The following is a 13,877-nucleotide window of genomic DNA, read 5'->3' as shown; positions in this document are numbered from 1 at the left end:
AAGAAAAATACTTATGCATTCAGAGAAAACAACACACAAAAGCTGAACTACAAAATTTCAATTGCCTAGTCAATAACTCCTGGAAGAAAGTCTTCATTATGAACCCTCTTAATGATAAGTGACAGGCAAATAAATAGAAACATAATTGAATGTTACCCAGGATATTGATATTGAAAACAAAACAAGCAAACAAACAACGCATTACAGAGTGTTTAAATTGAAAAAATAGGCAGATACGTTTTTCCTGATAGTATCTCAATTATTTTGCTAGTATAGTTCATCTAAGAAACCACTTCTAAATCTTTATGCTCAAACAAGAAGTTTTGAGAACCAGTATCCTTTTTTTTTATTTCATTTTTTATCCCATTTCCAACAGTTTTATCAGTTAGAACCTTTTCCCCATGGACCCATATTCTGAAACTTTAGGAATTAATTATATTTTCTTTCTTTTTTTTTTTTTTTGAGACAGTATTGCTCTGTCGCCCAGGCTGGAGTGCAGTGGGGCGATCTCGGCTCACTGCAACCTCTGCCTCCCGAGTTCAAGCAATTCTCCTTTCTCAGCCTCCCAAATAGATGGGATTACAGGCCCATGCCACCACACCCAACTAATTTTTGTATTTTTAGTAGAGAATGGGTATAACCATGTTGACTGGGTTGGTCTCAAACTCCTGACCTCAAGTGATCCATCCACCTCAGTCTCCCAAAGTGCTGGGATTACAGACGTAAGACACCGTGCCCAGCTAGGAATTAATTACATTTATTAACAAATTGTTAGTAATTAATTATTGGATCAGAATCATAGACTTCTAGAGGGTTTTTGTTTGTTTGTTTTTAATAATTAATTATTGGGTCAGAATCCTAGAATTCTAGAGGGGTTTTTTTGTTTGTTTGTTGGTTTTTTGTGACAGTGTCTCACTCTGTCGCCCAGGCTGGAGTGTAGTGGGGCAGTCATGGCTCTCTGCAGTCTAGACCTCCTGGGCTCAAGCGATCCTTCCACCTCAGCTTCCCCAGCCCAGTAGCTCAGACTACAGGTGCAAGCCACCATGCCCGGCTAATTTTTTTTTTTTTTTTTTTTTTTTTTCTGTAGAGACAGCGTTTTGCCTTGTTGCCCAGGCTGGTCTTAAAGTCCTGGGCTAAAATGATCCTTTCCCCTTGGCCTCCCAAAGAGCTGGGATTACAGGCATGAGCCACTGTGCCCAGCCCAGTATCCTTTAAATATTTAAATCTTCTACTAGCTCTAGAAAGAGTAACTAATCAGGGACAATCTGACAAACAACCGATCACCTGCTAGGAGAGTGCTTGAAAAGTAGAAGAACCACTCAGTCCAACGGGCAGGAGACACTTCTGGAAGGAACACCATGATGGCTGTCCAGGGAGAGCCCCAGGTCTAGTTCAAACTTGTATTGGTTGGTGGTGATGGTACTGGAAAAACTACTTTCATGAAACATCATTTGACTGGTGAATTTGAGAGGTATGTAGCCACATTTGAGAGGTATGGGTGCTGAGGTTCATCACCCAAGTGTTCCACACCAACAGAGGACGTATTAAGTTCAATAAATGGGATACAGCCGGCCAGGAGAGATGTGGTGAACAGAGATGGTTATTATATCGAACCCATAGCCCAGTGTGCCATCATAATGTTTGATGTAACATCAAGAGTTACATACAAGAATGTGCCTAACTGGCATGGAGATTTGGTGCCAATGTGTGAAATCATCACCATGGTGTTGTGCGGCAACAAAGTGGATATTAAGGACAGGAAAGTGAAGGCAAAATCTATTGTCTTCCACTGAAAGAAGAATCTTCAGTACTATGACATTACTGCCAGAAGTAACTACAACTTTGAAAAGCCCTTTCTCTGGCTTGCTAGGAAGCTCATTGGAGGCCCTAACTTGGGGTTTGCTACCCTGTGCTCCCCTACCTGAGGTTGTCATGGACCCAGCTTTGACAGAGCACTATGAGCATGAGTTAGAGTTTGCTCAGACAGCTGCTCTCCTGGATGAGGATGATTATCTGTGAGAACAAAGCTGGAGCCCAGTATCAGAAGTATAGTTTTATAGACAGCTTTCCTGTGACATCAGCAGTGCAAAGTGTGCCTCACCTTGTTATCTAGCTAAGCGGAACACGTGCTTCATCTGTGGGATGCTGAAGGAGATGAATGGGCTTCGGAGTGAATGTGGCAGTTTAAAAAATACCTGCGCTGGGCGCAGTGGCTCACGCCTGTAATCCCAACGCTTTGGGAGGCCGAGGTGGGCGGATCACGAGGTCAGGAGTTTGAAACCAGCCTGACCAACATGGTGAAATCCTGTCTCTACTAATAATACAAAAATTAGCCACGCGTGGTGTTAGGTGCCTGTAATCCCAGCTACTCAGGATGCTGAGGCAGGAGAATCGCTTGAACCCGGGAGGCGGAGGTTGCAGTGAGCCGAGATTGCGCCGCTGCGCTCCAGTTTGGGCAACACAGAGAGACTCTGTCTCAATAATAATAATAATAATGATAATAATAATAATAATAATACCTTCATGGCCAGGCGTCATGGCTCACACCTGTAATCCCAGCACTTTGGGAGGCTTAGGTGGGTGGATCATTTGAGATCAGGAGTTCAAGACCAGCTTGGCCAACATGATGAGACCCCATCTCTACTAAAAATACAAAAATTAGCTGGGAGTGGTGGCGGGCGCCTGTAATACCAGCTACTCAGAAGCCTGAGGTAGGAGAATCGCTTGAACCTGGGAGGCAAAGATTGCAGCAGTGAGCCGAGATCGTACCACTGCACTCAGACTCTGTCTTAAAACAAACAAATAAACAAACAAAACCTTTGTTGGGTGACCTGCATATTTAGCTGTTTTGGAACACAGTTGATTCCTTCTTGAGTTGCAAATATAAGACTGCTACAGTTACATCAGAAGGAAGGAGGAAGGAAGGGAGGGAGGGAAGGAGGGAAAGAAAAGGAAGGAAGGAAGGAAAGAAGGAAAGAAGGAAAGAAGGGAGGGAGGGATGGAGGGGGGAAGGAAGGGAAAGAAAAGGAAGGAAGGAAGGAAAGAAGGAAGGGAAAGAAAAGAAAGGAAGGAAGGAAGGAAGGAAAACCCCAATGAAGTATTAGATTGGCTTTGGCATTCATTGAACACAAAATGAAATGCTTTGCTTATGTTCTCATTTAAACCTCATAATCTCCCTTAAAACACCTATTAATTATTCCCATTTGAGTGATTAAAGAAAATAACTTGCCCAAGGTCACACAGCTAGTATGTAGCAGAGACATTCTGACTCTTAAAACTTTCTTTTTCTATTCTACCACATTATTATTATTTCTTATTTTTGAGAGGGAGTCTCACCTAGACTGAAGTGCAGTGGTGCAATCTCACCTCACTTCGAGCTCTCCTTCCCTGGTTCAAGCGATTCTCCTGCCTCAGCCTCCCGAGTAGCTAGGATTACAGGCATGCACCACCACACCCAGCTAATTTTTTGTATTTTTAGTAGAGACGGGGTCTCACCATGTTGGCCAGGCTGGTCTCAAACTCCTGACCTCAAGTGATCTGCCAGCCTCAGCCTCCAAAGTGCTGGGATTAGAGGCGTGAGCCGCCGTGCCCTGCCTCATTCTACATTATATTAACTGGAAATTTTATTTTAGTATTTATTTATTTAAGAGACAGAGTCTCACTTTCTCACCCAGGCTAAAGTGTCACATAGGCTGGAGTATAGTGGTGTGATTACAGCTCACCACAGTCTCAAACTCCTGGGCTCAAACTATCCTCTAACCTCAGCTTCCTGAGTAGCCTAGATTACAGGCATGAGCCACCTTGCCTGGCTAATTGTTCTAAGAAATCTTGGGCCAGACGGCCGGGCACGGTGGCTCATGCCTGTAATCCCAGCACTTTGGGAGGCCGAGGCCGGTGGATCACAAGGTCAGGAGCTTAAGACCAACCTGGCTAACGTGGTGAAACCCCGTCTTTACTAAAAATACAAAAAATTAGCCGGGCATGGTGGCAGGTGCCTGTAGTCCCAGCTACTCGGGAGGCTGAGGCAGGAGAATGGTGTGAACCCGGGAGGCGGCGGAGCCTGCAGTGAGCCGAGATGGCACCACTGCACTCCAGCCTGGGCAACAGGGCGAGACTCCGTCTCAAAAAAAAAAAAAGAAATTTTGGGCCAAACACAGTGGCTCATGCCTGTAATCCCAGCACTTTGGGAGGCCAAGATGGGAGGATCCCTTGAGCCCAGGAGTTCGTGACCAGCCTGGGCAACATAGTGGGACCCCATCTCAACTAAAAATAAAAAATAAAAAAAATAGCCTGCCATGGTAACACATTATCCCAACTACTGGAGAGACTGAGGCAGGAGGATCGCTTGAGTCTGGAAGGTCGAGGATTGCAGTGACCCATGATTGTGTCACTGCACTCCCTCTCAAAGTGCTGAGATTATAGGCTTAAGCCACCATGCTCAGCCAGAAATTTTAGCTTGAATAAAATGGACCCTATTCTGACAAGGTAGAGTAGATAAGAGGTCTTATTAATGTTTATATTCTCCATAACCTATAGCATAGTGCTATTTGCATATGCATTTTCAATGAATAGGAAGCAAATATACCACGATTATATTTCTGGAAAAACGAAGGTGGAAGGAGAGAAAGAAAGAGGCACTGAAACACAAGACATCTGGTACATCTTATCACTTGCACACTTATAAATGCATTGACTGTATATTTGTTTCTTAATGTAACATCAAAGTTTACACTACAATCTTAATAGCTGGTAGCCTAAGGTATCACCTTTCCTTCTATACTCAGCCACACTGGTTAAGATTAGATCTTCCTGTCTTTCATTCTAGTTGCTGCAATAGCAGTCAATTGTTCAAAGAGGGCAAGGCTTGCTTAGATGAAGGACTGTCCTCAGATCCCAAGGTACTGCCTCAATCATTCACCAAATATTAACTGAATGCCAGTTCTGGGTCAGGAACTAGGTTAGGCATCATTTGGAAATGCAGGTTCTTACATGACAGAATGATTCATGGTGCCTTGTGACTTAAATGCCTATAGGCTGAGGTGGACCTCTTTTAATGTGATTCTTAAATGTTATCTCTGAAAAGGAGAATAGGAGTTTTTGGTTTTCCCCAAATAGGAGAAAGGAGTCTGAGTACAAGCCCAAGCTAGGAAACTTTGCCTCAAGGAATTCAGGGGAAGTTTGTGGAGCTAAGAGAACGTGTTTTAGAAGCTCCACTCCCATTACTAGAACACGCACATACATACACACATCAAAGAGCTTTGTGCTTCAGAGCCAGTAGCACCTAACCAAGATATGGAATTAACCTAAGTGAGGCTTTAGGAGAACAAAGCACCACCACTGCTGCTTCTCCTTTAAACAGATTCAAGGGCCAGGCATGGCGGCTCACGCCTGTAATCCCAACACTTTGGGAAGCTGAGAGGGGCAGATCACCTGAGGTCAGGAGTTCGAGACCAGCCTGGCCAACATGGAGAAACCCTGTCTCTACTGAAAAATGCAAAAATTAGCAGGGCGTGGTGGCGCACGTTTGAACCCAAGAGGCAGAGGTTGGAGTGAGCCGAGATCGCGCCACTGCACTCCAGTCTGGGCAACAGAGGTAGAATTACTTGGGTCTTCCAGGGCTCCTATTTAGACCTCTAAACAAAAACTTCGGTATACATAAAAGAGATATGCTGTTATTTATATTAAGTAAATATCTGATATAGTCTTGAAAATAAAAATAAAATAAATTATTTTGGAAAACATCCACTTTAATCAAGTTAGTGAAATATGTAAAATTTTTTTTTTTTTTTTGAGACGGAGTCTCGCTCTGTCGCCCCGGCTGGAGTGCAGTGGCACAATCTCAGCTCACTGCAAGCTCCGCCTCCCGGGTTCACGCCATTCTCCTGCCTCAGCCTCCCGAGTTGCTGGGACTACAGGCGCCCACCACCACGCCCGGCTAATTTTTTGTGTTTTTTTTTTTTAGTAGAGACAGGGTTTCACCATGTTAGCCAGGATGGTCTTGATTTCCTGGCTAACATGGATCCGCCTGCCTTGGCCTCCCAAAGTGATCTGCCTGCCTCGACCTCCCAAAGTGCTGGGATTACAGGTGTGAGCCACCGCGCCTGGCCATATGTCAAATTTTTTTTTTTTTTAATTATACTTTAAGTTTTAGGGTACATGTGCACAATGTGCAGGTTAGTTACATATGTATACATGTGCCATGCTGGTGTGCTGCACCCATTAACTCGTCATTTAGCATTAGGTATATCTCCTAATGCTATCCCTCCCCCCTCCCCCACCCCACAACAGTCCCCAGAGTGTGATGTTCCCCTTCCTGTGTCCATGTGTTCTCATTGTTCAGTTCCCACCTATGAGTGAGAACATGTGGTGTTTGGTTTTTTGTCCTTGAGATAGTTTACTGAGAATGATGATTTCCAATTTCATCCATGTCCCTACAAAGGACATGAACTCATCATTTTTTATGGCTGCATAGTATTCCATGGTGTATATGTGCCACATTTTCTTAATCCAGTCTGTCATTGTTGGACATTTGGGTTGGTTCCAAGTCTTCGCTATTGTGAATAGTGCTGCAATAAACATACGTGTGCATGTGTCTTTATAGCAGCATGATTTATAGTCCTTTGGGTATATACCCAGTAATGGGATGGCTGGGTCAAATGGTATTTCTAGTTCTAGATCCCTGAGGAATCGCCACACTGACTTCCACAAGGGTTTAACTAGTTTACAGTCCCACCAACAGTGTAAAAGTGTTCCTATTTCTCCACATCCTCTCCAGCACCTGTTGTTTCCTGACTTTTTAATGATTGCCATTCTAGCTGGTGTGAGATGGTATCTCACTGTGGTTTTGATTTGCATTTCTCTGATGGCCAGTGATGGTGAGCATTTTTTCATGTTTTTTGGCTACATAAATGTCTTCTTTTGAGAAGTGTCTGTTCATGTCCTTCGCCCACTTTTTGATGGGGTTGTTTGTTTTTTTCTTGTAAATTTGTTTGAGTTCATTGTAGATTCTGGATATTAGCCCTTTGTCAGATGAGTAGGTTGTGAAAATTTTCTCCCATTTTGTAGGTTGCCTGTTCACTCTGATGGTAGTTTCTTTCGCTGTGCAGAAGCTCTTTAGTTTAATTAGATCCCATTTGTCAATTTTGGCTTTTGTTGCCATTGCTTTTGGTGTTTTAGACATGAAGTCCTTGCCCATGCCTATGTCCTGAATGGTAATGCCTAGGTTTTCTTCTAGAGTTTTTATGGTTTTAGGTCTAACATTTAAGTCTTTAATCCATCTTGAATTAATTTTTGTATAAGGTGTAAGGAAGGGATCCAGTTTCAGCTTTCTACATATGGCTAGCCAGTTTTCCCAGCACCATTTATCAAAATTTTTAAAAGGGGAAACTAAATGTTAGGAAATGTTGGTAATACATAAAGCACATTAAGCATCATAATTTCAGATAAGTGTTTTAGGATAAGGTTAGAAAGTTTCCAGTAATAAGCTTGTGACCATTTGGGAGAACTTCCTATAAAGATGGAAGAAATGTCATAGTCACCAAAACAAGTCTTGATTGGTGTCTTTTAAGTTCATACGCCTCCAAAATACTTACGAAAACCCTATTTCAGAAAAAATAAGTATAGTATAAGCATTTCTTTTAGAGTTTGGTCAGTGACTATACAGACTCTTTCCAATAAAATTTCAGTTATTTATCTAAAATGGCCATGCAAATACAAATTGAAAAATGATTTTTGCTTTAGCAATTGTTCTGATCCTAAAAGAATGTACCCAATGATATCAAGGCAGTCTACCAGGTTCTCTGTGTAAGCAGAAATAATCATAATATTATGTATAACCATAATAAAGTATTATACATGGAAGTCTTAGTGCTACAAATAACATGAGATTTTGTACAAAAGTTCAAATAGGAACTCCTATCAATCTACTGGTAACACATAAGAAATTTGCTCCTTACTTTATTTCATTGTATTTAGTTATTTGAGACTGGACCTTGCTTTGTTGCCCAGGCTGGAGTGCAGTGGTGTAATCTCAGCTCACTGCAACCTCCGCCTCCCAGGCTCAAGCGATCATCCCACCTCAGCCTCCTCAGTAGCTGGGTCTACAGGTGCCCATCACCATACACAGCTAATTTTTGTAGAGACGGGGTTTTGCCGTGTTGCCCAGGCTGGTCTCAAACTCCTGGGCTCAAATGATCTGCCTGCCTAGGTCTCCCAAAGTGTTGGGATTATAGGCATGAGCAACCTCACCCAGCCCTATTTCTAACTTTAGAATTCCACTTATCAGAATCACACCTGTAATCCCAGCACTTTGAAAGGCTGAGGTGGGCAATCACTTGAGGTCAGGAGTTCCAGACCAGCCTGGCCAACACTGTGAAATCTTGTCTCTACAAAAATTAGCTGGGCATGATGTCGTGCCCCTGTAGTCCCAGCTACAGGAGGCTGAGGCAGGAGGATCATTTGAACCTGGGAGGTGGAGGTTGCAGCGAGCCGAGGTTGCACCACTGCACTCCAGCCTGCGTGACAGAGCAAGACTCTGTCTTGGAAAAAAAAAATGCCAGGTGTGGTGGTTCACGCCCAAAGTAATTCCAACACTTTGGGAGGCCGAGGCGGGTGGATCACGAGGTCAGGAATTCCAGACCAACCTGGCCAACATAGTGAAATTCTGTCTCTACTAGAAATACAAAAATTAGGCCAGGTGTGGTAGCTCATGCCTGTAATTCCAGTACTTTGGGAGGCCGAAGCAGGCAGATCACGAGGTCAGGAGTTTGAGACCAGCCTGGCCAACATGGTGAAACCCCATCTCTACTAAAAATACAATAATTAGCTAGGGAGGAGAATCGCTTGAAACCGGAAGGCGGAGGTTGCAGTGAGCCAAGATTGCACCACTGTACTCCAACCTGGGCAACAAGAGCAAAACTCCGTCTCAAAAATAAAATAAAATACAAAAATAAAAATACAAAAATTAGCCGGGTGTGGTGGCACAACCCTGTAGTCCCAGCTACTTGGGAGTCTGAGGCAGGAGAATCGCTTGAACCCAGGAGGCAGAGCTTGCAGTGAACCAAAACCATGCCATTGCACTCCAGCCTGGGTGACAGAGTGAGACTCCATCTCAAAAAAAAAAAAAAAAAGAATTCCACTTATCTGGATACCACATAGCAAAATGGTACCTATGCTGTCTCAGATACAATAGGTGTTTAATAAATACTCAATATATGAAAATGTTTTCCTTGAGCCAATCCCATAATTTTTGTTTTGTTTTGTTTTTGGTTTTTTGTTTTTTGAGATGGAGTTTCATTCTTGTTACCCAGGCTAGAGTGCAATGGCGTGATCTCAGCTCACCACAACCTCCGCCTCCTGGGTTCAAGCAATTCTTCTGCCTCAGGCTCCCGAGTAACTGGGATTACAGGTGTGCGCCACCATGCCTGGCTACTTTTGTATTTTTAGTAGAGACGGGGTTTCTGCATATTGGTCAGGCTGGTCTCAAACTCCCGATCTCAGATGATCTGCCTGCCTCGGCCTCCCAAAGTGCTGGGATTAAAGAGGTGAGCTGCTGCGCCTGGCCTTTTTCTTTTTTCGTAAGAGACAGGGTTTCAGTATATTGCCCAGGCTGATCTTGAATTCCTGGCCTCAAACGAGTCTCCCACCTTGGCTTCCAGAGGTGCTAGATTTACAGGACTAGGCACAGATTTTTTTTTTTTTTTTTTTTTTTTTGAGATCGGGTCTCCTTTTGTTGCCCAGGCTGGAGTGCAGTGGTGCAATCATAGCTGACTGTAACCTCGAACTCCTGGACTCAAGTGATCCTCCCATCTAGGACCACTCCTCCCAAGTACCTAGGACTCCAAGGGCATGCCACTGCACCTGGCTAATTTTATTTCTTATTTTTGTAGAGATGGGGTCTTTATGTTGCCCAGACTGCCCTATCGCATAATTTAATGGTGTGAATAGCTCATGTAGTCATTTACAAGGGCTCAGGAAAAGCAGCAGCCTTCAACAACACATTTAACACTTTGTTCCCTGATCATCCACACTTCCAGTATCTATTTGTGGCAAGAAGGAAAACATGGGGACTGTAAGAAAATCAGACCTAGAGAAATGGGTATGTTCTGTGATGTAGGCAGGACTTTAAAAAGTTCTTGGTTTTAGGCTGGGTGCAGTGCCTCAAACTTGTAATCCCAGCACTTTGGGAGGATGAGGTGGGTGGATGGCTTGAGTCCAAGAGTTCAAGATGAGCCTGGGCAACATGGCAAGACCTCATCTCTTTAAGAAAAAAAAAAAATTAGGCAGGGCACAGTGGCTCACACCTGTAATCCCAGCACTTTGGGAGGCCAAGGTGGGCGGATCACGAGGTCCGGAGTTCGAGACCAGCCTAACCAACATGGTGAAAACCCGTCTCTACTAAAAATACAAAAATTAGCCGGGTGTGGTGGCAGGCACCTGTAATTCCAGCTACTCAGGAGGCCAAGGCAGGAGAATCGCTTGAATCTGGGAGGCAGAAGTTGCTGTGAGCCGAGATCACCCCACTGCACTCCAGCCTGGGCAACAGAGTGAGACTCCATCTCAAAAATAAATAAATAAATAAATAAAAATTAAAAAAATTAGATAGGCGTGTGTGTAAAAAAATAAAACAATGTAATAATAATAGAAATAAAGTGCACAATAAATGTAATGCACTTGAATCATCATGAAACCAACCCCCCATCACCCTCACCCCAGTCCATAGAAAAACTGTCTTCCACAAAACTGGTCCCTGGTACAAAAAAGGTTGGGGACCACTGTTCTAGACGATGCACTCATGTAACTCCCCTCACTGTCATTCACCCTCATAATTTTGTTTTCATTTCCTACATGTGTATGTCTAGAGAAGGAAGAATGTGCTAATTATATAGGTGCAAGTTTTACTTACATCTATAAACTGGTATCTGTTTTCATACATTGGTCTTATAAGTTTGTATTCTGTGAGCGCACCCAGAGAGATGAATGTGCTATTTGCTGATGAAATCAGTTTCTAAGCCTGCAATGCTGCAAATCAAACTCTGGCTCTGGACTATAGTATACTCACTCAAGTAATGCAACCTCCCAAAGTCTCTTGGAAAATGGCCAGATGACTCTCCAGGCAGCACCTTTCTCCACTGATGACAGGCCAAGTGAGCTCTTTCCTCCACTTTAAAATTTCTACACTTACACTATTACAGTTTTTATTCAAGAATACCAATTCCGGCCGGGCATGGTGGCTCACGCCTGTAATCCCAGCACTTTGGGAGGCTGAGGCAGGCAGATCACCTGAGGTCAGGAGTTTGAGACCAGCCTGGCCAACATGGCGAAACCCCTGTCTCTACTAAAAAAGTACAAATATTAGTTGGGTATGGTGGCACCCGCCTGTGATCCCTGCTACTCAGGAGGCTGAGGCAGGAGAATTGTTTGAACCTGGGAGGCGGAGGTTGTGGTGAGCCAAGATCACACCACTGCACTCCAGCCTGGGCAACAGAGTGAGACTCGGTCTCAAGAAAAAAGAGAGAGTGCTTCACTTAAATTGGAGGCTGGGCACTGTGGCTCATGCCTATAATCCCAGAACTTTGGGAATCTGAGGCAGGAGAATGGCTTGAGGACAGGAGTTCAAGGCCAGCCTGGGCAACATAGTGAGACTCCATCTCTACAAAATTAAGAAAAAAATTAGCCAGGTGCAGTGTAGTCTTAACTACTTGGGAGGCTGAGGCATGAGGATGATGAACCCAAGAGTTCAAGGCTGCAGTGAGCTATGATCCTGCCACTGCACTCCAGCCTGAGTGGCAGAGCAAGACCCTGTCTCTAACAACAACAACAACAAAAAGCCATAAAGCTTGGAGGGAATTACTATAGATTAAAAGAAATTTAGACATACCAAACAAATGCAATGGGTGACACCTTGTTTAGATCCTACTTCAAAGAAACTGTGGGAAGCAGAATAATAACCCCTCACAGATGTCTACTTCCTTTAGCCAGGCATGGTGGTGTGTTGCCTATAGCCCTAGCTACTCAGTAGGCTGAGGCAGGAGGATTGCTTGGCAGGAGTTGGAGGCTGCAGTGAGCTATGATCACTCCAGCCTGGGTCACAAAGCGAGACCCCATCTCAAAAAAAAAAAAAAAAGTCCACATCCTAATTCCCAGGACCTGAGAATATGTTGCTTGACGTGGTAAGAAGAGATTTTGCTTCCATGATTAACTTAAGAACCTTGAAATGGGGAGAGTATTCTGGGTTATCCAGGTGGGTCCGATATCACAGAGAATCCTCACCAGCTGGAGTCACAGGCCAGGGAGATGCAACATTGCTAGCTTTGAAGAAGGGTAACATGAGCCAAGAAATGTAGCCTTTACAAGTGGGAAAAGGCAAGCAAACAGGTGTCTCCTAGAACATCCAGAAAGGAACACAACTGTGTCAGCACCTTGATTTTAGCACAGTAAGGCTAGGGTCAAACTTCTTTCTTTTTTTTTTTGAGATGGAGTCTCACTCTGTCGCCCAGGCTGGAGTGCAGTGGCGCTATCTCGGCTCACTGCAAGCTCTGCCTCCCGGGTTCGTGCCATTCTCCTGCCTCAGCCTCCCAAGTAGCTGGGACTACATGTGCCCACCACCATGCCAGGCTAATTTTTTGTATTTTTTAGTAGAGACGGGGTTTCACTGTGTTAGCCAGGATGGTCTCGATCTCCTGACCTTGTGATCCGGGCTAGGGTCAAACTTCTTACCTAGAGAACTAGTTAAATAATAAATGGGTGTTAAGTCACTAAATGAGCTGTAATTTGTTATAGTAACAATTGAAATTAATATACACACTCAAAAAAGATATGTTGAGACAAATCAGCAAGATTTAAACAGGGATTTGGCGTCAGGCACTGTGGCTCACGCCTGCAGTCATTCCAGTACTTTGGCAGGACTAAGGCAGGAGGATTGCTTGAACCCAGGAGTTCAAGACCAGCCTGGGCAACACAGTGAGACCCATCTCTCTACAAAACAATTTAAAAAATTACCCAGTTGTGGTGTTGCACACCTGTAGTCCTAGCCACTTGGGAGGTTAAGGTGGGAGGACTGCTTGAACCCAGGAGGCAAAGGCTGTAGTAAGCCATGATCATGCCACTGCACTCTAGCCTGGGCAACAGAGCAAGACCCTATTTCAAAAAATTTAAAAATTAACAGGAATTGGGTATTAGATGGAATATTGAGGAATTAGTGTTAATTTTTGATAGGATATGGTAATACTATTTGGGCTTTTTAAACTTTGTTAGAAATATGTACTGAAGCTCAGGCACATTGGCTCATACCTGTAATCCCAGCACTGTGGGAGGCCGAGGCAGGTGGATCACTTGAGGTCAGGAGTTCAAGACCAGCCTAGCCAGCATGGTGAAACCCCATCTCTACTAAAAATACAAAAATTAGCTGGGCATGGTAGCAGATGCCTATACTCCCAGCTACTTGAGAGGCTGAGGCAGGAGAATCGCATGAACCCAGGAGGTGGAGGTTGCAGTGAGCCAAGATTGCGCCACTGCACTCCAGCCTGGGTGACAGAGTGAGATTATGTCACAAAAAAAAAAAAAAAAAAAAGAAATATGTACTGAAGCATTTATAGATGAAATGATACAGGGATGTGTGGGATTTGCTTTTTATTTTTTATTTTTTTGAGATGGAGTCTCACTCTTGTTGCCCAGGCTGGAGTGCAACGGTGCGATCTTGGCTCACTGCAACCTCTACCATCCGAGTTCAAGGGATTCTTTTGCCTGACTCTCGAATAGCTGGGATTACAGGCTCCCGTGACTATGCCCAGCTAATTTTTGTATTTTTAGTAGAGACAGGGTTTCACTATGTTGGCCAGGCTGGTCTTGCATTCCTGACCTCAGGTGATCCATTTGCC

General features: G+C 44.0%; 1 pseudogene; it reads left to right on the top strand.

Annotated features, from left to right (window-relative positions):
- Positions 1-1,361: 1,361 nt before the first annotated feature.
- On the top strand, positions 1,362-2,019 carry LOC129031249 (GTP-binding nuclear protein Ran-like; annotated as a pseudogene).
- Positions 2,020-13,877: the final 11,858 nt, after the last annotated feature.

The sequence above is a fragment of the Pongo pygmaeus genome, chromosome 1 (assembly GCF_028885625.2).
Source record: "Pongo pygmaeus isolate AG05252 chromosome 1, NHGRI_mPonPyg2-v2.0_pri, whole genome shotgun sequence".
Classification (NCBI taxonomy): domain Eukaryota; kingdom Metazoa; phylum Chordata; class Mammalia; order Primates; family Hominidae; genus Pongo; species Pongo pygmaeus.
Note: the sequence above shows the minus strand (reverse complement) of the source record. Positions and strands in the feature narration are given on the sequence as shown.